Source organism: Leucopleurus acutus, assembly GCF_964270905.1.
Source record: "Leucopleurus acutus genome assembly, chromosome: 8".
NCBI lineage: Eukaryota > Metazoa > Chordata > Mammalia > Artiodactyla > Delphinidae > Leucopleurus > Leucopleurus acutus.
The window spans coordinates 100,811,984-100,839,900 of NC_139151.1; the positions used below are offsets into that span (position 1 = coordinate 100,811,984).

The 27,917-nt window shown below is 45.6% G+C and overlaps 1 pseudogene across 1 annotated transcript; it reads right to left on the reverse strand.

The window, feature by feature from the left end:
* Positions 1-2,671: 2,671 nt before the first annotated feature.
* On the reverse strand, positions 2,672-20,826 carry LOC309965515 (solute carrier family 22 member 6-like; annotated as a pseudogene). The gene is made up of 6 exons: positions 20,458-20,826; positions 15,167-15,270; positions 12,992-13,141; positions 11,505-11,673; positions 3,078-3,281; positions 2,672-2,734 (listed from the first exon to the last, which is right to left on the reverse strand). The product of its transcript is annotated as a solute carrier family 22 member 6-like (transcript).
* Between the last annotated feature and the right edge of the window lie 7,091 nt (positions 20,827-27,917).

Genomic DNA, 27,917 nt, shown 5'->3' on the forward strand with positions numbered 1-27,917 from the left:
GATGAGGCCTCGAGCTCGAGCTCGAACCTGGGGCCAGGTCTCAGGGGCAGCGCCAAGGCCGAGAGGCGGGGCCAGGGCCGGAGACGCAGCTGAGGCTCTGAAGGCTGGGTTGGTAGGATGAGGGGGTGGGGCCAGAAGCCGGGGTCGGGGCAGGGCCAAGGCTAAGCGTCCGTAGAATCAGAGACCAGAACCAGTGGGATTCCGGCGGGTACCTGCGGTTTCGATGCGCGATTGCACATTTCCGCCAGCAGCTTCAGAGCCAGGTACAGGTCGCATGGGCCCTCATCCGCCCCTCCCTGGGGCTGGGACAATAGGTGCCTGTCTGTGGATGCGGCAGGAGGCAGGCTTCCTGGGCCAGTGTAGAGTCCCATCAGCTCAGGAAGGAGCCAGAGCAGGCCTTGGGTAGGCAGCTGAGCATGGATGAACTGTTAGCTTTCCGGGCTGGGCACCACAGCTTGCGTCCACCCGCTCCTGCCTCTCTGCAGCCGCTGCCAGAGCCCCTCATCGCCTCCACCCCCAGCCCAGAACGGGTGCAAGGACCAGGAATCCTGGGTTCTCTTCTGGACTGCAGATCATGCCATCCTCCATCCCTCTTTCACGTGGTCTTCCCAGTGCCATCAGTACCGGTTCCTGCCATCCCGGGAGAGGCAGGCAGAGGCTGAGGAGGAAGAAGGGCCTGAGGGATGGAGGGATGAGACCAGATCTCAGTGACTCCTCTTGCTGTGTTTTGCCTTCTTGGGTCTCATCAGTGCCAACCCAAGGCTCACTGGAGGCGGAGAAGAAGAGGAGGAGAAGCGCCTGGAGTCCAGCAGGAAAGCTTGGATGAGCTGGGAGGCTGAACTTCCTGGACAAGAGCCCAGGTGTAAGAGGCACACTGCTCCAGCAGCCAGGATCCGGCCTGGAGGGCTGAGACTAGCCTGCTTCAGCATTCTTCTCCCCTTTCTTCTTTTCTCCTTTGTTTCCAGATGTTAGCATCTGCCTCAGGGAGGGGGAAGAGTTTCACAGCCTCCTGATTGGCTGCGTTCATTTTAGTCCCTTCTCTGCTTCCAGGAAAGACTGAATAGGGAGGTGGGGGAAGCGAGATGCATAAAGGTTTTCAGTGTAACTAAAAGAAAGCCGTGAAGGGAGCAGAGAAAACTGGCGAGAAACGTGGGAGCGCGGTGTGTGTGTGTGTGTGTGTGTGTGTGTGTGTGTGTGTACACACATGATTTCTGCTGTCAAGTCAACTGAGTCCAAGTGGGGGCTCCGTTGTTTCTTAGCTGTGTCTCACGACCTTCCTCAGCCTAAGGATAATACTACTACTTACCTTGTAGCTTATCAAGCATTTTGGCACATATAATGACATTATAGTGTCATATAGGATCGTTTTCCTGCCCTAAAAATCCTCCGTGTCCCTCCTATTCATCCTTCTTCCCTCCCTCTGAGCCTTGAGCAACCACTGATGTTTTTACTGTCTTCATAGATTTCACTTTTTTTTTTTTTTTTGCGGTGTGCGGGCCTCTCACTGTTGTGGCCTCTCCCGTTGCGGAGCACAGGCTCCGGACGTGCAGGCTCAGCGGCCATGGCTCACGGGCCCAGCCACTCCGCGGCATGTGGGTTCTTCCCGGACCGGGGCACGAACCTGTGTCCCCTGCATCGGCAGGCGGACTCTCAACCACTGCGCCACCAGGGAAGCCCCATAGATTTCACATTTTTGATGCTACTGTAAACGGTATTCTTTTTAAAATTTCAAATTCCGGTTGTTTATTGCTAGTAAATAGAAATACAATTCTTTTTTTTAAAAAATGTATTTATTTATTTATTTATTTATGTTTGGCTGTGTTGGATCTTCGCTGCTCCGTGCAGGCTTTTCTCTAGTTGCGGTGAGTGGGGGCTACTCTGTTTCGGTGCGTGGGCTTCTCATTGCGGTGGCTTCTCTCTCACTGTTTTTTTTTTTTTAAATAAATTTATTTATTTTATTTATTTATGTTTGGCTGTGTTGGGTCCTTGTTGCTGCGCGCAGGCTTTTCTCTAGTTGCGGTGAGCGGGGGCTACTCTTCGTCGTGGTGTGCGGACTTCTCATTGCAGTGGCTTCTCTTGTTGCGGAGCACAGGCTCTAGGTGCACGGGCTTCAGTAGTTGTGGCACGTGAGCTCAGAAGTTGTGGCTCGTGGGCTCTAGAGTGCAGGCTCAGTAGTTGTGGTGCACGGGCTTAGGTGCTCCACGGCATGTGGGATCTTCCAGGGCCAAGGCTTGAACCCATGTCCCCTGCATTGGCAGGCGGATTCTTAACCATTGCGCCGCCAGGGAAGTCCTAGAAATACAATTCTTTAAAAATATTGATCTGACAGCCCACAACCTTGCTAAATTTGTTTTCATTGTGGTAGCATTTGTGTAGATTCCATTGGATTTTCTACATAGACGATCGCTGCATGAGTTTTTGGTCAGAGAGTTAGCTGAAGTGGAGCGGCCTCTGTGGAAACAGTGGGAGAAGTTGTGCATAGCTACTTTTAATGAAATGGTAGGGTGGATCTGGCTAGGAGTGGGGGGCCCAGGGGAAGTATTCCCTGGAACCACAGGTCCAGTGGAGGTCCCTCCCGTCTTCCCCTGGCTGCCATTTCTGCATTCCTCCACTTGGTGTGGACGTACAGGAGATGCAGGGGCTCTGGCCACTCTCTGCCCCTTCTCACTTCTCAGGAGGACTGGAGTGGGACCATCTGCTGCTCTGCTGCATGTGCCCCGATTTCTCTTTCCACCTACGGGGGAAGGAGAAGCAGGGTGTGGGAGTAGAGATGGGGGATCCTTTTTAGATGTTTGTGCTCAGCTGTCCCATTTTATGCCCAAATCTCCCACTGTTTCCAAGAGTCCCAGAAAGGATTCTAGGGGACTCAGCCTATCTGTGAGAACAGGACCAGGAGCCAAAGGAAGCAGGAAGCCTGGATTCTGGCTGTGGCTTCACCAGAGTCCAGCTGAATGACCCCAGGTAAGTCCCTGCTCTCCCCTGGGTCTGGCCTTTTTTTGTTTAATGGGGCTGGATCAAGGATTTGTGAGGGCCTTATAGCTCTGACTGTAGGGAGGGGAGGGGAGCGGGCAGCGTACCTTCTCTCCACGTCCTGCAGTGTGTTGGGCAGTGGCAGCCCCAGAGTCTCTGGCAGGAGAACAGGGATGGGGCAGGCAGCCACAAGGACCGCTCCATAGATGAAGAGAGGCAGGGAAGGGTAGAGCTCAGAGGTCATGCCCACCAGTGGGCTCAGAATGCTGCCTATGTTGGCCAAGGTGGTTGTCACACTCAGACCTCTCTGCCTGTGGAGAGGAAGAGCACCTTGGTGAGGCCGGTGAGGCTTGTGGGTGCCCTAACTCTGCCTGCCAATGGTGTTTTCTTTTTTCACATTCCGTACACAGCCAAATGCTTGCACTTACCTTGGCTAAGAGGAAAGTTGGAAGCAAATGGTTTTGGAACCAGGAAGCCTGGGTTCCAGTTCCAGTTTGAACCTGCTGTATAACTGAACATGTCCCCAACCAACCTCTCCCCCAAGCTCCAGATGCTATATCTAGCTTCCTACTTAACACCTTAATTTGGATGTCCAGAGGGCCCCTCAAATTGTAGATGGCCAAGAACTTTTCGTTTCTACCTCCAAGTCGTTGCTCAGATTTCCCCATCCTGGCACAGGGTACTTCTAACCACTCAGTTGCTCAAGCTCAAGTATCTGTAATTATCCCCGATACCTCCTGTTCCCTTATTTCCCCACATCCAAAGTATGAATTTGGTTGGCTCTTCTTCCAGAACACATTCAGAATCAGTTCCTCTTCTCCATCTCTACAACCACTGCCCTCCAGTTCATGCGAAGCCATTTTCACCTCTATTTATTTTTTTAAAGATTTTTTTTGTATGTGGACCATTTAAAAAAAATTATTTATTTTTGACTGCGTTGGGTTTTTGTTGCTGGGCGTGGGCTTTCTCTAGTTGCGGTGAGCGGGAGCTATTCTTCGTCGCAGTGCGCGGGCTTCTCGTCGCGGAGCATGGGCTTTAGGCGCGCGGGCTTCAGTAGTCGTGGCTCGTGGGCTCCAGAGCCCAGGCTCAGTAGTTGTAGCACACGGGCTTAGTTGATCCGCGACACATACGATCTTCCCAGACCAGGGCTCGAACCCGTGTCCCCTGCATTGGCAGGCGGATTCTTAACCACTGTGCCATCAGGGACGCCCGGATGTGGACCCTTTTAAAAGTCTTTTATTGAGTTTGTTACAATATTGTTTCTGGTTTATGTTTTGTTTTGTTTTTGGCCACGAGGCATGTGGGATCTTAGCTCCCCGATTAGGGATTGAACCTGCACTCCCTGCATTGGAAGGCAAAGTCTTAACCATTGGACTGCCAGGGAAGTCCCCATTTTCACCTCTTGACAGTACTATTGCAGTAGCCTCCTGACTGGTTTTCCCATTTTCACTGTTGGCCCTTCTATCCCCAGCCTATTCTCCATGAGGAAGCCAAAGTGATCTTTAAAACTGTAACTCAGATATTTTCACCCTCTGCTTAAAAACATCCTGTGATATCTCATCATGCTAGAATAAAATCTGACCTCCTTCTAAATCCCTACATGATTGCTCCTTGCCTACCATGTTCTTATCTTGTGCCCTATCCCTTTGTTTCCTCATTTATTCCTTAGTGTTTGCCTTTGATCTTTACCAAGGAGACCTACCCTGATCATCTTATCTAAAGCTACCCAGTCACTCTCTTTTTCTACTTTTTTTTTGGATCTCAGAGGCAGAGGGTTGAGTTACTCATAACCCTCAGTTCATGACCCTCACCCTCTATTATCATTTGTCCTTGAAAGGCTCCCTTATTCCCCCCCCCTTAATTGTTTACTCCTTTTATTATCATTACCCACGCCTAATCCCCTCCTTGCCAAAGTCAACCATTCTATTGCGTTTGATGTGCATTTTTTTTAAGGTTTATTTATTTATTTATTTATTTATTTATTTAGCTGTATTGGGTCTTTGCTGCTGCATGTGGGCTTTCTCTAGTTGTGGCGAGCGGGGTCTACTCTTGGTTGTGGTGCACGGGCTTCTCATTGCGGTGGCTTCTCTTGTTGCGGAGCACGGGCTCTAAGCACGTGGGCTTCAGTAGTTGTGGCACACGGGTTCAGTAGTTGTGGTGCACGGGCTTAGTTGCTCCAAGGCATGTGGGATCTTCCCGGACCAGGGCTCGAACCCGTGTCCCCTGCACTGGCAGGCGGATTCTTAATCATTGCTCCACCAGGGAAGTCCCTGCATTTTTTATTTGTATATGCTCTTGTAAAATGTGTATTGTTTTGCACGCAAATATTTTAACTTACCTAAATGGTAGAGGTAATAGATCATTCTAGTTCTCATTTCACTCAGCACTCTGTTTCCCGACCAGGGATTGAACCTGGAACCTGGCAGTGAAAGCGCCGAGTCCTAACCACTGGACCGCCAGGGAATTCCGCTCTGTCTTTTAAATTTGTCCATTGTGTCCTTCAATAAGCAGAAGTCCTTTTTGATATAATGAAATTGATATAGCTACCATGTTTCTCTCTTCCTCTTCCTCCCTCTCCCTTTCTTTCCCCCTCCTTTCCCCGCTCCCTGCTCCCCTCCATCTCCATCTCCATCTGCGTCTGCATCTCCATCTCTATCTGTCTATCTCCAAGCCCTCTCTTCAATTCTGCTTGTCTCTTCTTGCACCAAGAAAGCCATAGACATGCCATGGCTTTGTTGTATGTCTTAATAGATGGTAGAGTGAGACTCTCTTCTTTGCTTTTCTGTTTCAGAATTGACTAGCAATTGTGGTCTTTTTTCTTCCATATAAATTTTAGAATAAGTTTTTGGAGTTCCTAAAAAATGATCTAATTGAAATTCTGATTAGATTCTGTTGAATTTCTATAAATTTCTAAAAGTTAACTTCGAAAGGATGGACATCTTTATTATGTCATTCTAAACAAAAGTGTGGAATGTCTCTCCACTTACTAAAATAATCTTTGTGATCTTAAAAATGTTTCAGAAATTTTCTCCATGGAAGTCTTGGCTGTCCTCTGTTAATTTCCTGATAATATCTAGCTTTTGGTGTTATTCTGAATGGTGTCTTCATTTTCAAAGATTTTCTATGTTATTTTCTGGATTATTTCTCTAGATTATTGCTTCTAGGTTATTGCTATTGACATTTTGGTAATTTGATTTTGTATCCAGCATCCTGCTGAACTCTTTTATTAGTTTTAATTGCTTATTGATTTTATTGGTTTATCTAGGTCAATGATCATATACTCTCTAAATAATAATGTTTTAAACGCTTGTCTTTTAAATTGCTTATTTCCTTCCCAGTAGAGCTGTGCTGTCCAGGACCCCCAGTACTGTGTTAAACAGTTGATTCTAAGATCAAAGAGAATGCACGTGACTTTCTTCATTATGTATAGTGTTTGTTCAGGTGCTCTGCTTAACTCTCTGGGCTCCCAATTTCCCTTAGATGGTTGGCCTAGTTTTCCCTGACTCTTATTCCAGCTCTTTGGTGGACATTTAAAAATACTTTAAGGATATTTAAAAATACTTTATACTTTTTGGGGGTTATTGTCAATGTTATTTTTTTATTTTAATGGAAATAGAAGTCCTTTTTTTCTAATAGATTTCCAGAAGTTCTTTATAAATGCTGCATACAAATCCCTGTAAATGCCTTCTTTTTCTCTTTTCACCTTGTTTATAGTGAAACAAATGACCAGGATTAAAAAAAAATCCAACGTAGAAAACTTTATCAATGTGCCTTTTTTGGTTAGCCTTTTTTTCTTTATGTCTTCAGAAATCCTCCCCTCTTCAGCAGAAATTAACTTTTCTTTAAGGTTGAAATATGATTGCATTTTATTTATTTCCCAGATGGGTTAGTAGATGTCCTGGTACTATTTGTTAAATAGGCCACGTTTTATCCTATCATCTGCAGTGCTTCCTCTGCAAGTTTTCCTACGTGTGTGTCTGTTTTGGAGCTTACTATTCTTTTCCATTGGACAATTTGTTCTTTCCTGCTCCAGCATCCACTATCTTAATTACTACAATTTTATAATAAGAGTTTATAATATGCCTTGATTTCTGGTAGGGCAAGTCCTTCCCCTCTGTCCTTTTTAAAAAAGTACCTTGGTTATACTTGGTCCACAGCACTTTTATATACATTTTAGAATTTGCTTGCTAGTTTCTTGAAAATATCTATCGGGACTTTTTTTTTTTTTTTTTTTCGGTACGCTGGCCTCTCACTGTTGTGGCCTCTCCCTTTGCGGACCACAGGCTCCGGACGCGCAGGCTCAGCGGCCATGGCTCACCGGCCCAGCCGCTCCGCGGCATGTGGGATCTTCCCGGACCGGGCACGAACCCGTGTCCCCTGCATCGGCAGGCGGACTCTTAACCACTGCGCCACCAGGGAAGTCCTATCTATTGGGATTTTGATCAAAATTGCATTGAATTTATAAATCAATCTTGGAATCACTAACATTTTAATATCATCTTATGTCAATTATGAGTTGACATATTATGAGATTTCCTCTCCATGCACATAATACATTTATTTACATTTTCTTTAATACCTTTTAATATAATTTAAAAATTTTCTTGAAAAAAGTCTAATTTTTAGAAGAGTAGAGAATGCAGTTGATCTTTTGTTTATCGACCTTGTATTTAGCCACCTTGCCAAACTTTACTATTTCTAATCATTTTAGATTTTTATATAGATTTTTAAAATTAATTTTTATTGGAGTGCAGTTGATTTAGAATGTTGTGTTAGTTTCTGCTGTACAGCAAAGCGAATCAGTAAAGTTATACCTATATATAGATCCACTCTTTTTTGGATTCTTTTCCCACATAGGTCATTACAGAGTATTGAGTAGAGTTCCCTGTGCTATACAGTAGGTTCTTATTAGTTATCTATTTTATATACAGACAGTTATATCCTCTCTAAATAGTGGTAGTTTTGATTTTTCCTTTCCAGTCCTATTTCTGTTATTTGTTATTCTTATCCTAGGCATTGACCACACTCTCCAGGATAATGTTGAATAGAGGAGGAGACAGCAGGCACATTGGTCTTATTCCCAAGTTTAAAGAGAATGTTTCTAGGGCTTCCCTGGTGGTGCAGTGGTTAAGAATCCGCCTGCCAATGCAGGGGACACGGGTTCGAGCCTTGGCCCTGGAAGATCCCACATGCCGCGGAGCAACTAAGCCCGTGCACCACAACTACTGAGCCTGCGCTCTAGAGTCTGCGAACCACAACTACTGAGCCCGTGTGCCACAACTACTGAAGCCCACGCACCCTAGAGCCTGTGCTCTGCAACAAGAGAAGCCACTGCAATGAGAAGCCCATGCACCGCAACGAAGAATAATCCCCGCTCTCCGCAACTAGAGAAAGCCCGCGCAGCAACGAAGACCCAACGCAGCCAAAAATAAATAAAATAAATTTAAAAAAATACAAAAAAAGAGACAGTGCTTCTAATGTTTCACCATCAAGAAATAATATTTGCTGTGGATTTTTGGTAGATGTTCCATATCAACTTAAATTTCCTTCTATTGTTGTTTTACTAAGACTATTTTTAATGGATGCTAATTTTTATTAAATATTTTTTGTTTTTATTGGGATGATAATCTATTAATATAGATTAATAGATCTATATTAATATATTTTAATTTTTGTGATATTAATATATTTTCTAAAGTAAAACTACCCTTGCTTTCCTGAGTCAGCTCTCCTTGGTCATAATGTATTATCATTTTTTATACATCACTGGATTCATTTTTCTAATATTTTGTTTAAGATTTTTGTATCTGTTTATGAGTAATATTGGCCTGTAATTTTATTTCACAACTATCCTCTTTTGGTTTCAGGATCACCTGACCTCACAGAATGTATTTGGCATAATTTCCCTTTTTCTCTTTTTTGGGGAAGCGTTTGTGTAACATTGGAAGATTTGTTCCTTAAAAGTGTGGTGGAACTCACCTGTATTAATATCTGGGTCTGGTGTTTTCTTTGAGGCAAGATTTTAAAGTTTACTCTTCAGAATTTTTTTTTTCTTTTTCTTTTTTTTTTTTTTTTTTTGCTGTACGCGGGCCTCTCACTGTTGTGGCCTCTCCCGTCGCGGAGCACAGGCTCCGGACGCGCAGGCTCAGCGGCCATGGCTCACGGGCCCAGCCGCTCCGCGGCATGTGGGATCTTCCTGGACCGGGGCACGAACCTGTGTCCCCTGCATCAGCAGGTGGACTCTCAACCACTGTGCCACCAGGGAAGCCCCCAGAATTTTTATTTATTCTAGAATCAGTTTTCCTATATTATTTTTTTAAGGAATTTGTCAATTTCATCTAAATTTAAAATTTATCAGGACTTCCCTGGTGGTCCAGTGGTAAAGAATCTGCTTTCCAATGCAAGGAACGCGGGTTCCATCCTTGGTTGGGGAACTAGAATCCCACATGCCATGGGGCAACTAAGCCCACAGCCTCGACTACTGAGCTAACGCGCCTCAGTGAGGGAGCCCGCATGCTGCAAACTGCAGAGCCCACATGCTCTGGAGCCTGTGTGGCCCAACCAGAGAGAGAAAACCCACACGCCACAACTAGAGAGAAGCCTGAGCCACAACGAGGACCCCGATGCAGCCAAAAAAAAAAAAAAAAAAAAATTTATCAGTATAGACTGGTTTATAGTTTTTTGCATCTTTAATTACTTAATTAAATTTTTGCATCTTAATTTCTCTAGATCTATAGTTCAGTTTTTTTTAATTTCTAATATTTATTCGTGTCCAGTTTTTTATTTTTTTTATTATTATTACTAGGGATTTGTCCATTTCACTGATATTTTCAAAGATTGACTTTTTGTTTTGTTGACCCTCTTTTTTATACATTTGTTTTCTATTTAATCTGTTTCTGGTACTATTATTATTGTGTTTTATAGATAAGATGACTGAGCATTTGGACTAGTTACCTTTTATACCAGAGCCATATTCTTTTTTTTTTTTTGGCCATGCCCTGCGGCTTGTGGGATCTTAGTTCCCCAACCAGGGATTGAACCTGGGCCCCAGCAGTGAAAGCGCCGAGTCCTAACCACTGGACTGCTGGGGAATTCTGAGCCATATTCTTAACCATTGTACTTCTTTTGGTCTTAAAGTCTATTTCGGCTTCTATATCTACCTAACTTTCTTCTGGTTAACATTTGTCTAGTATAACCTTTTCTATTTCTCCACATTTAAGATTTTCATGGTCTAATATTTTACATGGGTCTCTTGTAAACTTCATGAACTAGACTTAAATAAAATCAACTTGGACAATCTCTGCCTCTTAACTGGTAGGTTTAATCTATTTATATCTATTGTTGTGACATATATTTTGAGTTATTGATACCATCTTACTTTTTGTCTTTAATTTGTTCTAATTTCTGTATGTTTTTGTTCTCCTTTGTTGCCTTAAAAAATAATTGATTGACCTTTGTGTCCTTTCTGGCTGGAAACCTTTTGGCTCTAGGACCTCATTGTTCCATTCCAGGACTCCTCCCCAACACCCCTAGGAGAAAACAATGTTTTTACCTTGCAATAGGTCCTCTTCCCCTCCTTCCAATTCCCTGCCCTAAGGGACCTGCTTTGGATAGGCGCATACTTTGATTAGTTGTTTGCACTGGGAGAGGGTGTTTTGGAGAGACCCCTCCTCATGGGGAGGCTTAAGTAACAACTGATGAATTATAAGAAAGAAGCATTCATTAATGCCAAGAGTTTTGCTTTGCTGAGTGATGTATGCAGATATACAGCCAGAGATGAATTCCTAGGAGGAGATTTTAGCAGTTATGTGGAGGAAGTATCAGGAGAGAGAAAGAGGAGAAGAATAAGTGACTGTTAGCCAAGAATGGATTTTTTTTTTTTTTTTTTTTTTGGTACACGGGCCTCTCACTGTTGCAGCCTCTCCCGTTGCGGAGCACAGGCTCTGGACGCGCAGGCTCAGCGGCCATGGCTCACGGGCCCAGCCACTCCGCGGCATGTGGGATCCTCCCGGACCGGGGCACGAACCCGTGTCCCCTGCATCGGCAGGCAGACTCTCAACCACTGCGCCACCAGGGAAGCCCCCAAGAATGGATTTGAGGGACAACAGAAACACCTATTAAGTGTTTTGGCTGTGTGGTATGTGATATAAGCATCTCTTCCATCCCCCAAGGAGTCTTCATAAAATCAACAATGACACTTTTTAGGGCATTTTTCTCCTTAGAGATGTGCCGAAGTACAGTGTCCTGTCTCAAGGTTGGTAAAGGGCACAGTGAGAAGCTGTCCATAGAAGACAATCTTATATGAGCTACACTGAAATTAATTAAGAATTAAACAATATTATTGGCACCAGAATAGACAGACAAGTCCATGGAACTGAATAGTCCAGAAACAGTATAAGATAAGGGTGCCAGGCAGGAAAGTTTGGGTTACTCCTAGTGGGGGAAGGTAGTGGGTGTTCTAGGTGTTCTAGGAGATGCTATGCCCATCTGTGACTTATTTTGAACCCTCTACCCTACCCTGAGGTCCCACGCACCTGGAGTAGTTGAGGATGACAAAGAGGGGCAGAGAGACCAACAGCTGCAGGTGGCACCGGTGGGGCACAGCATAAGCCATGCCAGCCAGGAAGAGCTGGCCTACAGTGGGGACAAATCCAAATAAGAGGCCCAGACCTGGCCGGGCATGGGTGGGCAGCCACTCCAGATCTGGGGAGAAGAGCAGAGCTTAGGTTGAAGTCAGGGCTGTGTGAGTACGTGTGTATTTGGGGGTGGTTGTCACTTCCAGAAGGAGGACGACCCTCACATTGGAGTAGAAGGGCTCTTCTCTTGAGCCCAGTCCTACTCTGCACCCCTAGGTCCCTCACAGGGTAAAGCAAGGGTGGTTTGATCTCTGGTTAGGTTCCGTGTGTGTGGAGAAAGGAATGGGCTAGAAGACTCTGAATTCCCAGGCATGCTCCTATTCAGTGTCCCCAACCCCAACATTCATGTTTCCTCACTTCTCCCAAACCTCTTTTGAATGGCCTACAGCCACTCCCTCTGCACCTCCTTCAACTCATTTTAATTCAGCAGTTATTTAGAGGTGACGACCCTGTGCCATGCCCTTTGCTTGACCTGGGAAATAGAGATGAATGAGCCTTACCCTCAGGCCATTCTGCACCACTGTCGTTTCTTCCAGTGGGTCACTCTCTGGTCTCTGGGCCTTGTATATTCTTTTTAAAAATAATTAGTTTATTTATTTGGCTGCTCTGCTTGGCTTGTGGGATCTTAGTTCCCTGACCAGGGATCAAACCCAGGCCCCCTGCAATGGAAGCTTGGACTCCTAACCACTGGAATGCCAGGGAATTCCCTATTCTTTTTGTCTAGAACTCTGCCCCAGAACCTTACTCCTTTCTTTCTGTCTCACTTTTCGTTCAGTTCTGAGCTTAGCTGTCACCTCTTCTGGGGAGAGTTCCTGGTTCCCCAAGTCCTGATTGAACACTCCACTTCTGAACTCCCACATCACCCAGGATGGCCCTGGTCCTAGCCTTCAGTAAACCAATTTGTAACTGCTTGGCACTCTCTCCAGTCAACTATTAACTCTTTGAGGTCATGGGTAGCGTCCTCTTGTTCACTTGTGTATTCCCAGTGCAGGATGTTACACAAATTAAATGCCTTTCAAAATTGTATTGAATAAAGAAATGTTGAATTCAAGACTCCCTGTGTGACTGGCTTCTCTAAGCAACCCCACTCCAACCTCTGAGCCTTTATTTAGTTTATCCTTACAATGATCCCTAAATATCTAGGATGAATTCCAGCCCCCAATAATCAGAGCTACCAAAGAGGTCATGATCTTATCTTTTTTTTCTGCTCGGGGCACTGCCCACTCCAGGAGAGGCCCAGATAGGTCAGGATCGGCTGGAACAGGTAGACTCCACTTCGTACTCAGGGAAGGAACTGAGGTTTATATTTGTCAGGTCTGCTGGTTCACTGGATCCCTGTGATTGAGGAGTCCCCACGAGCCTGGCCCTCCCAGGTTCCCTGTCACTCAAAGTCATGGAAGTGCTGCTGGCGCCCGACAGCCATGCCTGAGAGGAAATGGAAAGCGCAGTAGGTTGGGAAGTTGAGTGCGAAGGCAGCACAGGTCCCTGAGACTAACTGCAGGTAGCTCCAGATCAGCACCTTCTGACAGCCCAGCCTGTGAAAGGAGGGGAAACCTGGGTCTGGAGAGCACATTGCTTGCTCCCCTGCCCCATGTCCCTGGCTGTCTTATCCTTGGTGCCCTGGGCAACCTAACAGCTGCTTGTAAGGCTACCCACCTGTGCCCATCAGGTAGATGCTGAGATGGGAGATAGGGAATAATTGGGTAAGGGCTGGCATCTAGGGGACCTGGTGTTGGGAGGATCCTTGGGTTGCTGCTGTCCAGGGTCCTGACGCATCCCAGCATACCTCTGTGGAGAGAGCCACGCGCCTTCATCAGTATCCTAGAGGGTGTGTTGAAAACAATCCACATACCAGAGCCCCACTTAAGGCCTGTTGGATATCTGGAAGGTAAGCTAGAAACCTGATTTTTTTTTTTTTTTTTTTTTTTTGCCGTACAGGGGCCTCTCCCTGTTGGGGCCTCTCCCGTCGCGGAGCACAGGCTCCGGACGCGCAGGCCCAGCGGCCATGGCTCACGGGCCCAGCCACTCCGCGGCATGTGGGATCTTCCCGGACCGGGGCACGAACCCGTGTCCCCTGCATCGGCAGGCGGACTCTCAACCACTGCGCCACCAGGGAAGCCCTAGAAACCTGATTTTTAACAAGCTCCCAAGGTTTGGGAACTACTGCTCTGGGGTGTGGTTGATTGTTTGAATGTTGGTCGATGGTGACTCCGGTTAGGAGACAGCCTTTTGTGAGTTTTTTTAAAAACATTGAGGTATAATCAACATACAACAGTATAATAGTTTTAGGTCTATAACATAATGATTCTATATTTGTATACATTGTGAAATGATCACCACAATAAGTCTACTTAAAATACACCACCATAGGTAGTTACAACAATTTGTGTGTGTGTGTGGTGAGAACACTTAAGATCTACTCTCTTAGCGACTTTCAAATACGCAATACAGTAAGAGTCACCATGCTGTACATTATATTCCCATGACTTATTTAGCTTATAACTGGCATTTGGACTTTTTGACCCCTTTCATTCATTCTGCCCACCCCTTACTCCCTGCCTCTAGCAACTACCTATCTGTTCTCTGTATCTATGAGCTTGGTTTATGTGATTTTTATTTCTGGGAAACCTATGCAAGGCTTATAATTTTGCAAAATGCATACGATGGTGGCTTATATTTTATGAATAATAAAGCCGATTGTGTCTGCTGAAATGTCTGCTGTGACATTTATAATATTTTTAGATATTATTCTTTAGAAAATTGCCTCCTAGTATTCATCCCATGATCTTTTTATGGTCTTGGAAGATAGTCAAGGTTAGGGTATTAACACTGAGTTGCAGCTACCAATTTAACCCTCACCATAATCCCTATTTTATAGATGGAAAAACCAAGTCTAAGAGAGTGTGTATAACTCCTCATGGGCACACAGTTGTGGCTGACCTGAGACTTGTCTCTAGCTGCTATTGGTTCCTAGGTCTTTGTTTCTGTGACACTCACATGTCACATACAAGGCAGAGTGGTGGGAGGTGACTTCTTCAGGATGTTGGAAAATCCGGATTCTTGTCCTGCTTTGGCCACTTATTAGCTGTGTGACTGTACTTTTTAAAAAAGTAAACATTAACTATTTACGTTATACAATTATAAAGGTAATGAATTATCATTAAAGTTCAAATAATATAGTAATGAAAAGTGAAAAGTTCTCTTCTTTTCAATTCCACTCCTCAGAATTAACAACATCATTTTCTTGGGTTCCTTCTAGGCAGTTTGGGCAAGTTATCCAACATCCCTGAACCTAAGCGTCCTCATTGGTAAAATGCAGTTAATAGTACCATTCATGCTGGCTTCACAAGGGTATTGTGAGGAGGAATTGAAATGAGGCAAGACATGGAAAGTGCTGATGGACGGTTGTGGGATTCCTACAGACTTTCCAGATGTGGTCAGCCTTGGGTGGATCAGTCCTGTGTTCTTCTCTGGATTCTCAGGGATGCCAGTCTCCCCTCTGTGTCCAGCCTAGAGGGCTTATACCTTTGCTCCTTGAGCCAGCTTTGTTCACCACTGACCTGTCTGCCATGATCCCCAACGTCAAGTTTCCGACCAGTACTCCTGCCATGATGATGGACTGACTCAGCTGTGGCAAGGTCTTGTGTGTGCACAAGAGGTCCCACTGTGAGGAGGGAAGAACTGGGGTCAAGGAGAGATGGGCCGGCCCCACAGCAGCCCATGCCCTCTCTCCTGGTGGGCTGAGGGTCTTGGATTAGGACAGGCACATAAGGAGGGCTTGCCTCCCTAAGTCACACAATCTTCCTCATCATCTTCTCCTAGTGAGAATGATTCAAGTTATTTCAAAACATGTAAGAGGTATCTTTTGGGATGACAGCTCAGACTACTCGCCCTTTTCTGAACATTAACCCCTCACCCTCTTTCAGGGCTCTTTAACCTGTCCCTCCCTGGGTGCAGCTGAAGAAAACTGACCCTGGAGCTGGACAGAGCTAATTAGTTTTTTTTTTTTTTTTTAATATTTATTTATTTAGCTGTGCCGGGTCTTAGTTGAGGCATGTGGGATCTAGTTCCCTGACCAGGGATTGAACCTGGGGCCCCCAGCATTGGGAGCACTGCGCCTTAGCCACAGGACCACCAGGGAAGTCCCCAGGTTCGCTTTCTTACAAATTTGGAAAAGCGACTCAGAGAAGCAAGGTTGGTTAAGGGCACCCAAAGTTGGGGTGGGAGGACCAAGTTTGGAATGATGAAGGGGAGCTGAGAAATCATGAGACAGAGAGTGGGAAAGGGAGAGGGAGAGGGAGAGGGAGAAAAAGATGAGGGAAGGGGAGAAGGAGGGATGGGGGAAGGGAGGGAAGGAGGGGCATAGGGGAAAAGAATGCAGTAATTTAGTCAGAGGGAAGTGGAGGTGAGATCTTAGTGCCCGAGAGGTGAAGATAGAGAGTTCAGCTCTCCTCGTTTTCCTCAACCACCTGATCCCAGTCTTTCATAAGGCTGGGCTCAAGTTCTTGACCTTGGGTTCTGTGAAATACCTTTGCATCCTTCCGTTAACTTTCCATAAGCAAATTTGAGAGGGGTGTAGTTATTTGCAATCCTGAATAAGTGGCAATTGAATACCTCAACTAATAGTTTAAATTTTGTTGCTCTTTTTAATGAATATAAGAAAAAAAATTCTCCTTTTAAAAGTACTTCCTTTCTAGGTGGAGTAAAACAGCTCCACAGCCTGCAGGAAAATCATACTAAAATCAAAAGTCACACTGACGGATGTGACTTAAAGGATGTGACTTAAATCAAAATGACAAATAGGTGTGGTATTTCCTTTACATAAAAGCGAATTTTTGTATACTTTTGAGTGGATTTTAAAACTCATTTCTTTTGTTAACAGAAGAAAAAGGAAAGGGGGCAGGGATGACCAGGACGTTTAGGGAATGTTCCTTAAGATGTGTTAATATATATCCAAATGAATTCATCCTTCAAGTGTAATTACTTGATAATCTTGATTTGATTGGAGAGAAATCCTTATTTGTGAATTTAATTATTACAGTGAGACTTTTAATACCCTGTGCACACACCATATGATGTAAAATTTGGGTGGTTGGCATTTGAACACTTTCTCTGAAGAGCAATGGACTTTATTGCTGTTTTATTCAAATAACTGCTATTCTGTAGTTCTCTGATATAATTTTTATTTAAAAAAGATTTTGGGGCTGTGTCAGACTGGGAGTTCATTTTTAACAGTACTTTAATGGAAACTTGTGAATGAAATACTACCGTGGAGATGCATGTGGGACACACTGTAGTGTGGAGTTAGGGATATGATAGACCAGAACTGAGGAATGGAAAGATGAGAAGCAAGAGGTGTAGGAAAGAGGTAAGAGGTCAGAGGAGCGCTGGAGGAGGGACGGGCTGGGAGTGTGGGATTGGCAGATACAAACTATTGTATAGAGGACAGATGAACAACAAGGTCCTACTGTGTAGCACAGGGAACGATATTCAATAACCTGTGATAAACCATCATGGAAAAGAATATGAAAAGGAATATACACATGTGTAACTGAATCACTCTGCCGTACAGCAGAGGTTAACACAACATTGCGTATCAACTATACATCAATAAAATTTAAAAAAATCGGTGTATTGATTTTAGAGAAAATGGAAAAATAAGGATTTGTTTAAAAAAAAAAAAAAGAACCAAGGCGTGCAAAGAGAACAAAATCTGTATGCAGTCTGGTGATGAAATCTGGGTGTCGTCCAGAATAGAAATTGATAAATGAGTATACAATATGTACTCAGAAAGAATTTTTCTGCCTCTGTTCTGCCCTAAGGTGCTTGTCATCTGTAAAAGCAACAACTGGGTGGGGCTTACATCACCCTAGGTTTAGCACTGGCTTTTACTATATATATTCTCTTCACGTGCACCTGAGACTTGAGGACCGTATAGTTGTGTGCTCCTGGGCCTCATGTATATAGAATTACTTTCTCAGTAACAGGAACCAAAGTCTAGGAATAGGCAGGGATGGATTTGAGGGAGACTCAGAGAACTGCTGCCTAGGAAAGCTCTGCACTGCTAACTTGACAAAGGCTGTGATAAATGACAGACGCTGTGAGACTGGCCTCAGGGGAAAGAAAAAGAGGAACCGAATGACAGTGGCACCAGGAATTAGAGCAGTGAAATGGTAACTGTTGTTCATCTGCAAAACAGAAGTGAACGGGAGACTCAGGCCGGTCATTCATAACAACTCATGCCCTCCCTGCCCTACAGCCATTGGACCCAGGGGTGGGCACCTGACCCAGGCCAGCAAATAAGTCTTTCCTAGAATTTTTCAAAGTTGAAGCGGAGAGACAGTTATTAGGAGTGAGCCCAGAATGGTCAATGGCCACATTGTGAAGGATCCGTGGCGGAGTCACATGCCCAACATGCAAAGGAAAGTAAAGATGAGAGCCAGCAAGGGTCCTGCTCGCATGGCCCTGGTTCCCACAGCTCCTAGAGCAAGCCCTGCCTCTGCTCATCTCGTGGTCTGGTTATGGGAGCCTTTATACACTCTCTTCATGCTCAGATTAGCTTGAGTTGAATTGCAGCCACTTGCAAACAAGAGTCTTGACTAATATAGTTCAGATAGAAGCTGCTGGTTACTACTTAGGATACCTTAATTCAGAAGAAAAGAAGAAGAGCTCAGACAGAGTTTTTATCAGAACCCAGAGATAGCATCTTTTTCTTATTATATGTATTTATTTTTTACTTTGCATTTAGAGTGCAGAAGTATCCCTTTGGGATACTGGGCCATTTGGGAGTTCTTTCCAAGAGGCAGGCTGAGACTTATGTTTCTCAGGTGACCTGTGCCATTGTGCCTACCAGATACAGCCATGTGGTCTGGGAGGAGTATCTTCACTGCGACTAAGCTTCTTGCTTCTGCGACCCCTGATAACTTGTGAGCCGTTTCATTTGCTTCACAACTCAGAAGGCCCAGCTTCACATTAGGTTATGCATGTAAGCTGCCTATTATCCTAATGAAATGGTCTCTGGTGCAGCCTTTGGCATTATTGGCCCAAGGAAGAAGTATCCCGGTTGTGTTTATGAAATAGACCTTTTAGTGCCCTACGTCCATGTGTGGTGGTGGAGAATGGTCCCATTCACAGTGCCTGTTGGAAGAGGATTGGGTTATCCTTGGCATCTCCCCACAACTCAGGAAAACTGTGTGCATCTGGCTTTGTCAGTCATTGAAACCCAAAATGATGAGATTACTACCAAGCCGCCATCTAGAAGGAGAGCTAAGGTGCACACTTACCCGGATTCTTTGTTCCAGAGGGCAAGAAATTTGAGCTTTGGATCAAACTGCCTGCTGTTTTGAACAGAAGAACAGCAGCCAGGTTGATAGTTCCCGGAGTATTGTCAGACTTGGAAAGCAGAGTGTAGAGTTCTAAGAAGGGAAATGGAAAAGCAGAATTGGAAGCCTTGATAACATACACGTTAAGGTGGGTGGAGGGGAATGCCTCAGGATTTGGGTTGAGGCTGGAGAATAATGAAGAAGGTTCTTCCCCAACTCTGCAGGGGTGGGATGGCCTATGATGCCTGCACGCCCAGAGGGAGGACTAGCCATCCTTCGTCACCTTCTGCTTCTGCAGCTTGGGTCTGTCTGGTGGGAAGTGTGGCTTAACTTTTATCACTTTCAGACAGATGCTGCGTCAGGCGAGTTTGGGGGCTCTGCTCGACCACAGCCTCTTCTCAAGGCATCTTTTCTGCAGAGCCCTGACTAAAGGACAAGGGACCACGTAATCCCACTGTATTGTCCGTTGGCATGGTGATTAGATGAAGTGTGGACACCTGAGCCAGCTGCTGGGCTGGGGATGGGCTGCTCCCCAGTGTGTTGAGCTGGGCCAGTTGAAGCCTTTTCTGAATTAAGATTCACAGACATGTTCTGCTTGGTGGTAGGCCCTAAATCTGAGGGGTAATGGATCAGAGCTGGGACCAGTGGTTGTCTTGCAAATGGGCACACAGACGAAATGGGGTGAGGAGAGAGTTACAGAGTAAGTGTATAGGGATGTCTCTGGTGCTCCCATCCCTGGTTCCAGTTTCCATGAGGCCTGGACACACTTTGTTTCCTGCCCTTGCGTTCCCTGAAATCCCTTTTCTCGTGAGCTGACTTGAGAGAGCTTCTCTTCCTTGCAACCAAAAGATCATTGACAAGCACAGATGTTAAGAGCACGATCCATGTGACAGCTAGGAACTGCAGAATTCAGCCGGATGAACCACTTAGCAGGCCAGGGAGACGCTACAGTCGACTGTGTGTGTGTTTCGGGGGAGGGGTGTTAAATCACTAGAGATGAAAGGACCCTCCCATAACCCTGTTCTCTTTCCCGTCTTAGTTCCTTGGCTGCTCTCCATCTCCTGGCCCCAGCTGCCGAGAGCTATTTCTAGATGAAGTCAGGAAATTGTTTTTGTCTCTAGGACTCTGAGCCCAGAATCCCCTGCTCAGGAACACCCTCCTTGCCCTCCACTATCTGCATGCCTCCTTTCTAGCTTCCTCTGAACCACCGCCCCACCTCCCTACCCTGTGGAATTGCAACCTCTCAGGGAAACCAAAGTAGAATATCAAACTCCAGTAATAGTGTCTCTCTCTCTGGTGGAGGTGGAGGGGCAGGGAGTAGCTTTCTGCAAGGAGTTCCATAACCTCCTCTACCAGGAAGACCTCAACTCCAACCCCTGTTCTCTTACCTGCATTTAGGCAGAGCTCTTCATAGCTCCAGGGTCTTCAGACAAACTCAGGTCAGGTTCACACAGTCTGTGTGGGGGGTGGGGGGGGGATGGTAAGACGGGGACACAGGGGTTGGAAGGAGGAGGTCCAGGTCTCCTCACGTCAGTCACGATGGTGGAAGGGAAGGTGCTATTGTCATAGATCCAGCCGTGGGCGCAGGGCTCTGTGGCCCCCGTGCCATTGGTCTCTGTGCCATTGGGAAAGGATGGTCCCTGCTGAGGGGGAGGTGAAGAGGAGGCAGATCTTGGGCCGGCCCTGCCCGTCCCGGGGCAGCCAGGCGTCCAGCTCCCCGTCCTTGCTGAGGTTGGTGTCGGCAGGTGAGCGGCAGTGGTGGATGGGGATGGCAGTGGTGAAGTTCTGCAGGGTGTTGTGCAAAACCGTTAGGAGCAGGGGCACAATCAAGAGTGGTCTGGATCTGCTGGAAGCGGCCGATGTCCCCCAACCTGCAGGAGGAAGTCATTGAAAGCCATGGGGCAGGATCTCCCAGGGGCACTGGAGCTGAGGCCTCTCCCTCCCACAGCCTGTTTCCTGTCTTTCGGTGCAGGGGGAGGAGACAGACTGCCCTTTGCCTCCTCAGCTCATCAGTTCCTGGGTCTGCTGTGGCCCTAAGTCACCTGAGCTAAAGACTAGTGTTTATAACTTCTTTTGAGGCACCAAGTTAAACTGTGACTTGAAAGTAAGACGTTCAAGTATTAAGACTCATCGGGTCAGTGATTTGTTCAAGGGGATCTAAAGGGCAGGTAAAGTTGGATGGGGTGGAAGAAACCACCTTCTTGTGAAGGAGGGATATGCGTGATGCCCCAAAGTTTGGTGGTTTGACTCTCCCCACCCCAGGCCAGAGCAAGCGACCTCCTTCTTGGAGGAGATAGGAAAGGGCAGAGGGAGGCCCAGGCTGGTTTGAGCGCAAAGCCCCAGCTGAATTCCCTTTTCTCAAGGCCACTTGGGCCACATGGAGTTGGGTGAAAGTTCTGAAGAGCTCACATAGAAATGCCATTGTGCTGCGGTTGTCAGCACCCCCCAACCTGTGAGCACTGCCTCTGTGTTAATCCCAGAACCTGGGCCTTCAGCTAAGCCACAGCTTAACCTCCACTCAAAGAGTGAAGCCTGGGAATTCTCTGGTGGTCCAGTGGTTAGGACTTGGCACTTTCACTGTCGGGGGCCAGGTTCAATCCCTGGTGTGGGGAACTAAGGTCCAACAAGCACGACATGCGGCCAAAAAAAAAAAAAAAAAAGTGAACCCTCCTCAGAGGTAAATACCAGCAGGGCCTCTTTTCTCATTATAATATAATCCACCCCCAATTTTTCTCTTTCCCTCAATGGTAACAGCTAAAACCAAGGAAATGTCCACCACCGTCTATCCCATTAGCTGCTTAACCATCCTCAAAACTGGGAAAAAAAAAATCTTTATTGAGATTTAGTATATACAATAAAATGCTTCAATTTGGGGGCTCATTTCGACAAGTTTTGACAAATTTATACACCCATGTAACCACTATATAGAACATTTTTATCACCTCCAAATTTCCTGGTACCATACTCCAGATAGCTCTACCTAGTCCTAGGCAATAAATTTGTCTTTTCTAGAGTTTCAAATGAATATCATACAGTGTATACTCTTGCGTCTGGCTTCTTTTATTTATTTTTTATTTTTTGCGGTACGTGGGCCTCTCACTGTTGTGGCCTCTCCCGTTGCAGAGCGCAGGCTCAGGACGCGCAGGCTCAGCGACCATGGCTCACGGGCCCAGCCGCTCCGCGGCATGTGGGATCCTCCCGGACCGGGGCACGAACCCGTGTCCCCTGCATCGGCAGGCGGACTCTCAACCACTGCGCCACCAGGGAAGTCCGCATCTGGCTTCTTTTATTGAGCCCAATGTTTCTGAGATCCGTCCATGTTGCAGTGTACCAATAGTTGATTCTTTTTAGTGCTGAGTAGTGGTTCAGCATATGGACATACCACAATTTGTTTATTCATTCACCTGTTGACGAACGTTTGTGTTGTTTCCAGCTTTGGGCTGCTGCAAATAAAGCTGCTTTGATCATTTGTGTACAATGTGTGGACATACGTTTTAATTTCTCTTGGGTAAATGTCTAGAGGTAGAATTGCTGGGTCATAGGGTAAGTGTATATTTAAGTTCATCAGAAACTGTCAAATTGTTTTCCAAAGAGTTTCCAAATTATATATTTCCATCTGCAATGTGTGAAAGTTCCAGTTACTTCATGTTCTTTCCAACCCTTTGTATGGTCCATCTTTTGAATTTTAGCCATTTTTAGTAGGATGTGTAGTAATATCTCATGGCCTCGTTTGCATTTTCTGCATGACTAATGATGGTGAACTTCTTTTCATTTGCTTATTGGCCATTCCATTTATTTTCTGTGGTAAAGCGTATGTTCAGGGACTTCCCTGGTGGCACAGTTGTTGAGAATCCGCCTGCCAGTGCAGGGGACATGGGTTTGATTCCTGGTCCAGGAAGATCCCACATGCCACAGAGCAACTAAGCCCGTGTACCACAACTCCTGAGCTTGCACTCTAGAGCCCGCGAGCCACAACTACTGGGCCCGTATGCCACAAGTACTGAAGCCTGCACGCGTAGAGCCCATGTTCCACAACAAGAGAAGCCACCGCAATGAGAAGCCCTTGCTCGACACAACTAGAGAAAGCCTGTGCACAGCAACGAAGACACAATACAGCCAAAGATGAATAAATAAAATTTAAAAAAAAAAGTGCACGTTCAAATTTTTTTTTTTTGCCCATTTTTGAATTGGAGCACTTGACTACTTTTTATTGAGTTGTGGACTTCTTTATATACGCTACAGATTTGTGCAACTATGTTTGCATAGCTCTCTCCTCTCCAGAAGTTTGTCCTGCAGATTCTAGCTGCCTTGGCCACTCAACTTTTTTGTTCTCAACTCAGTGAGATTGCCAGGCTTCTTTGGAGTCCACTTCCCTTCACTAAAGTCTGGAAACTGCTTCCAGGAAGAAAGCCTGGGTGATGATAGGTAGGTCTCACATCATTTGTTTCTATTATCAAAGAAATTACAAATCTCCATAGCCTGTTGTTCGAAGGCTGACTATAGTTTCCCACATTTCCTTCAGTTTTCTTTTTTCTTTTTGTTTTGCGGTATGCGGGCCTCTCACTGTTGTGGCCTCTCCCGTTGTGGAGCACAGGCTCCGGACACGCAGGCTCAGCGGCCATGGCTCACGGGCCCAGCTGCTCCGCGGCATGTGGGATCTTCCCGGACTGGGGCATGAACCCATGTCCCCTGCATCGGCAGGCAGACTCTCAACCACTGCGCCACCAGGGAAGCCCAAAATTTCAATAGTTTTTCAGGTAAAAATTTACAAGTTGATTTAAAAATTTATATGGAAATGCATACGATCTAGAGTAGCCAAAGCAACTTTGAAAAAGTTAAAATTAAAGGATCTACACTGAGTTCAAGACTAGTTATGAAGTTATAGTTATTAAGACAGTGTGATATTCATGTAAAGACACATAAACAGATCAATGGTATAGAAGAGTCCAGAAATAGAGCCACACACATAGCCAGTTTACCTTTGACCAAGATACCTAGGCAATTCAATGAGGAAAAGAAAAATTTTCAACAAATAGTTCTGGAATAATTGGTTACCATATGCAAAAAACAATGAACCACAACCCTCTTTACAAAACTAACTCAAAATGGATCATAGACCTGAATATGAGTTAAAACTATAAACTTTCAATAAGAAAACATAAGAGAAAATGTTAGTGTCCTTGGGTTTGGCAAAGATTTAAAAAATAAGACACAAATTATAAAAGAAAAAATTAAAGAATTTTATTTAAAAAATTATAAAAGAAAAAAAATTGGACTTCATTAAAATTTTAAAACCTTTGCTATTCAAAAGACACTCAGAAAAATGAAGAGACAAGCTATAAACTTAGAGAAAATATTTGCAAAACACATAACTGGCAAAAGATTTTAAAATTTATGTGGAAATACAAAGTATCTAAACTAGCCAAAACAACTTTGAAAAATTTAAAATGAAAGGAGTATATTCTTGTTTCTAGAATACACTAAAAAACAGCTTCTAACTCAATCATAAAAAATCAACCGAATTAAAAATGTGCAAAAAGTTTTGAACATATACAAAAGAAGAGATCTAGATGGAAATAAGCACATAAAATTTTCTTAACATCATTAGTCATTAGGGAAATGTAAATTAAGACTACAGTAAGATACCACTACACATTCCCTCCAATGGGTAAAATTTAAAATATCTATCATACCAAGAGTTGGCAAAGATGTGGAGCAACTGGAACTCTCACATTCTTGGTGGGAATGTGAATTGTGACAACCACTTTGGAAAATTGTCTATTTCTTAGAAACTTAAACGTACATCTTGCATACTACTCAGCCATTCCACTCCTTAATGTTTGCTCAAGAAAAATGGAAGCCATGTCCACACAAAAAGGGGCATGAAGAAACTTTGGTGGCAGTGGCTATGTTCATTGTCTTGATTTTGGTGATGGTTTCATGGGTATATGCATCTGTCAAAACTCATCGAATTTAACACTGTAAATATGGGCAACTAATTGTCTATTATATTTCAAAAAAGCTGTAAAAATATATTAGTTAACATGTCTTTGGCTGCAAATCACAGAAAAACCAACTTACAATGGCTTAAAGAATCAAGAGGCTAAGGAGAACTTAAATTTAAATTCTTACCTTCTACCATTAGAGCAGATGTATGTGGCTCCAGGATTGGTTAAATCAGCGGCTCAGTGACACCATCAACCCCCTAGGTGAGTTCCGTCTTTCCACTTGGTTACTCTTAGTTGCTGCCTTCCTCTTTGCTCTTGTTTCCCTCTTGGGTGACAAGAAGGCTGCCACGGTTCCAGACATCCCATCCAGACTCAGCATTGTCTGTCAGCTAAATCTAATCTAGCCTGAACAGGCTATTTGGTTTCTTCTCTGGGTGTGGCTTACATGGAACTTGCTGCTGGGGTGTGGGTTTCTCTTGGGGGAGACATTTAGGAGAAGCAGGAGCAGACCTTGCTAGAGCTGGTCAGGGAAACCGAGGCTCAAGGTCATCTAGCTTATTACTCCAACTTTTTGCAGTGGAGTCAGCTACTGTTCCACGATTACAGCATGAACTACATGGAGACGGTCACATCTCAGAGAATAACATTAAGTGGTTTTCTTGAAAGAGGAGGAACAATGGGGCAATGGGGCCCACCCAGTGTTTTTCTTTGGCTCTCTATACCTATAACAAAAATCTTTCCTCCAACAATTTAAAAAATGTGAAGGTAAGGTAGGGGTTAAACAGAGAGGGGTCTAGGAGTCCTAAACTTAACTGGCTACAAGGGTCAGAGGGCAACATAAATATGTGAATCTGTCAGATGTAAGACAATAGGCAGTGGTGAGGCCTATGGTGATTTGGACAGTACAGCCCTATCCCCACCAAAAACATAATGCATGGGAAAATAAAAGTTCTATGGGCCAGTTTGAGACTCCTGGAGGAGTCTGAGAATAAGGGGTGTGTATTCGTTTCCTACTGCTGTTGTAACACATTGCCACAAACTTAGTGACTTAAAACAGCGCACATTAATTTTCTTAGAGTTCTGGAGGTCAGAAGTCTAAAATCAATGTGTTGGCATGGCTACATTCCTTCTCGAGGCTTCAGAGGAGAATTCATTTCTTTGCCTTTTTCATCTTCTAGAGGCTGCTTGCATTTCTTGGCTTGTGGCCCCTTCCTGTATCACTAGGACCTCTTGTTTCTGTTGTCACATCTCCCACTACCCACTCTGATCTCCTGCCTCTCTCTTAAAAAGACTATTGTGTTGGGACTTCCCTGGTGGCGCAGTGGTTAAGAATCTGCCTGCCAATGCAGGGGACATGGGTTCGAGCCCTGGTCCGGGAAGATCCCACATGCCGCGGAGCAACTAAGCCTGTGCGCCACAGCTACTGAGCCTGCGCTCTAGAGCCCGCGAGCCACAACTGTTGAGCCCATGTGACACAACTACTGAAGCCGGCACGCCTAGAGCCCGTGCTCCACAAGAAGAGAAGCCCGCGCACTGCAACGAAGAGTAACCCCCATGTGCCGCAACTAGAGAAAGCCCGTGCACAGCAACAAAGACCCAAAGCAGCCAAAAAATAAAATAAATAAATTTATTAAAAAAAAATCACTATTGTGATCACACCAGGCCCACCCAGGTAATCCAAGATAATCTCTCCATCTCAAGATCCTTAACTTATTCACATCTGCAAAGTCCCTTTTACCATGTAAGGTAACATATTCACAGGTTCCAGGATCAGGACGTGGACATCTTTGGGGGGCATTATTCAGCCTACCACACAAAATGAAAGCTTAACTGGCTGGGCGTTTGCTCTCCAAGGGGCCATGTAACTCCTGGGAAGTGGGGAGAAGAGGCTGATGGAGGAGCTTGGTGTGGGTGTGGACTGAAGCTTGAGTTGTTGAGGTGGGACCTGGGATGCAAGGGTGGGGCCCTGGGAAGGTGGCTTCCCGTGAGCCCTGTACCAGCGTCATGCAGGTGAAGAACCTCTTGAATGTGCCTTCCTGCCCAGGAAGTGCTCAAGGCTGTAGGCAGAGAAATTGAGGGTGGCCTCAAAGGCTCTACCTACCCTGGCTGAAGATGGGACCTTGTGTTCAAAACTGGGGACAGCATCTGTGGCCACTGGGGTGGTGCATGACTGTGTTAGAACTTGGCCCTCCAAGGCAAGAGGATGAGATGTGAGCCAGTGTTTGGGGGCTGACTCCTTGGGGAGACCCGGTCAGAAGTCCCTTACTGGTGACTTAAGAGTGGGAGGAAGGTAGAATTCCATTTGGTCAAGGGCATGGGGTGAGTGCAGGAAGTCTCAGGCCAGGAGCTGGGGAAACGGAGTCCGTGCAGATGGTGCAAGCCACCTGAGTCAGCACCAGGTCTTTACCAGTTGGGGGTGTATGCAGCTGGGACAGGCCAGGGACTGGCTCTGGTTGAGACAGATGCAGGTACCAGGTGATCTAAGCACAGAGATGACAGACCTACAGGAATCAGAACATGTCAGAGCTGCTAGCAGGGTTTTGAGGCAGGGGTAGGGCAAGTCACTGGTCCCCAAACCCCTACATCTGCAGAAGCAGAAGATGCCATCCTAGGTGCCCCTCATCAGCCCCGAGGGCAACACTGCCTGAGAAACAGCAGCAGGGGTGGGGCTGGTGGTGCTCTGGCATCTGCTGGGTCCTACAATGGCCAAGAAATTCTTGGGGAGCATGGGAATGTCAGCACCATCGGGGAACACCGAGGTTTCAGATGTTCCAGGATGTGGGGTGGGTTACGGTGATTTCAGCTCTGCCCAGTCTGTCCTCTGGCTTTCTGAGCTGCCTTGAGCTCTCCCAGGGCTTTGTGGCTTTTTCAGGGGAGCTCCAGGCCACCTTCCCTCTCCAGGTTGCCCTGACTCAGCTCGAGCCCTCGGGTCCCACCTGGAAGGCAATGTGTACAGCTTGAGAGTGTGAACTTTCTCCAGGGGACGAGGGTCTGGGCGGCTGGGTCGCTTGCAGGGGAAAGAGTAAGGGGCAGTGTGTCAG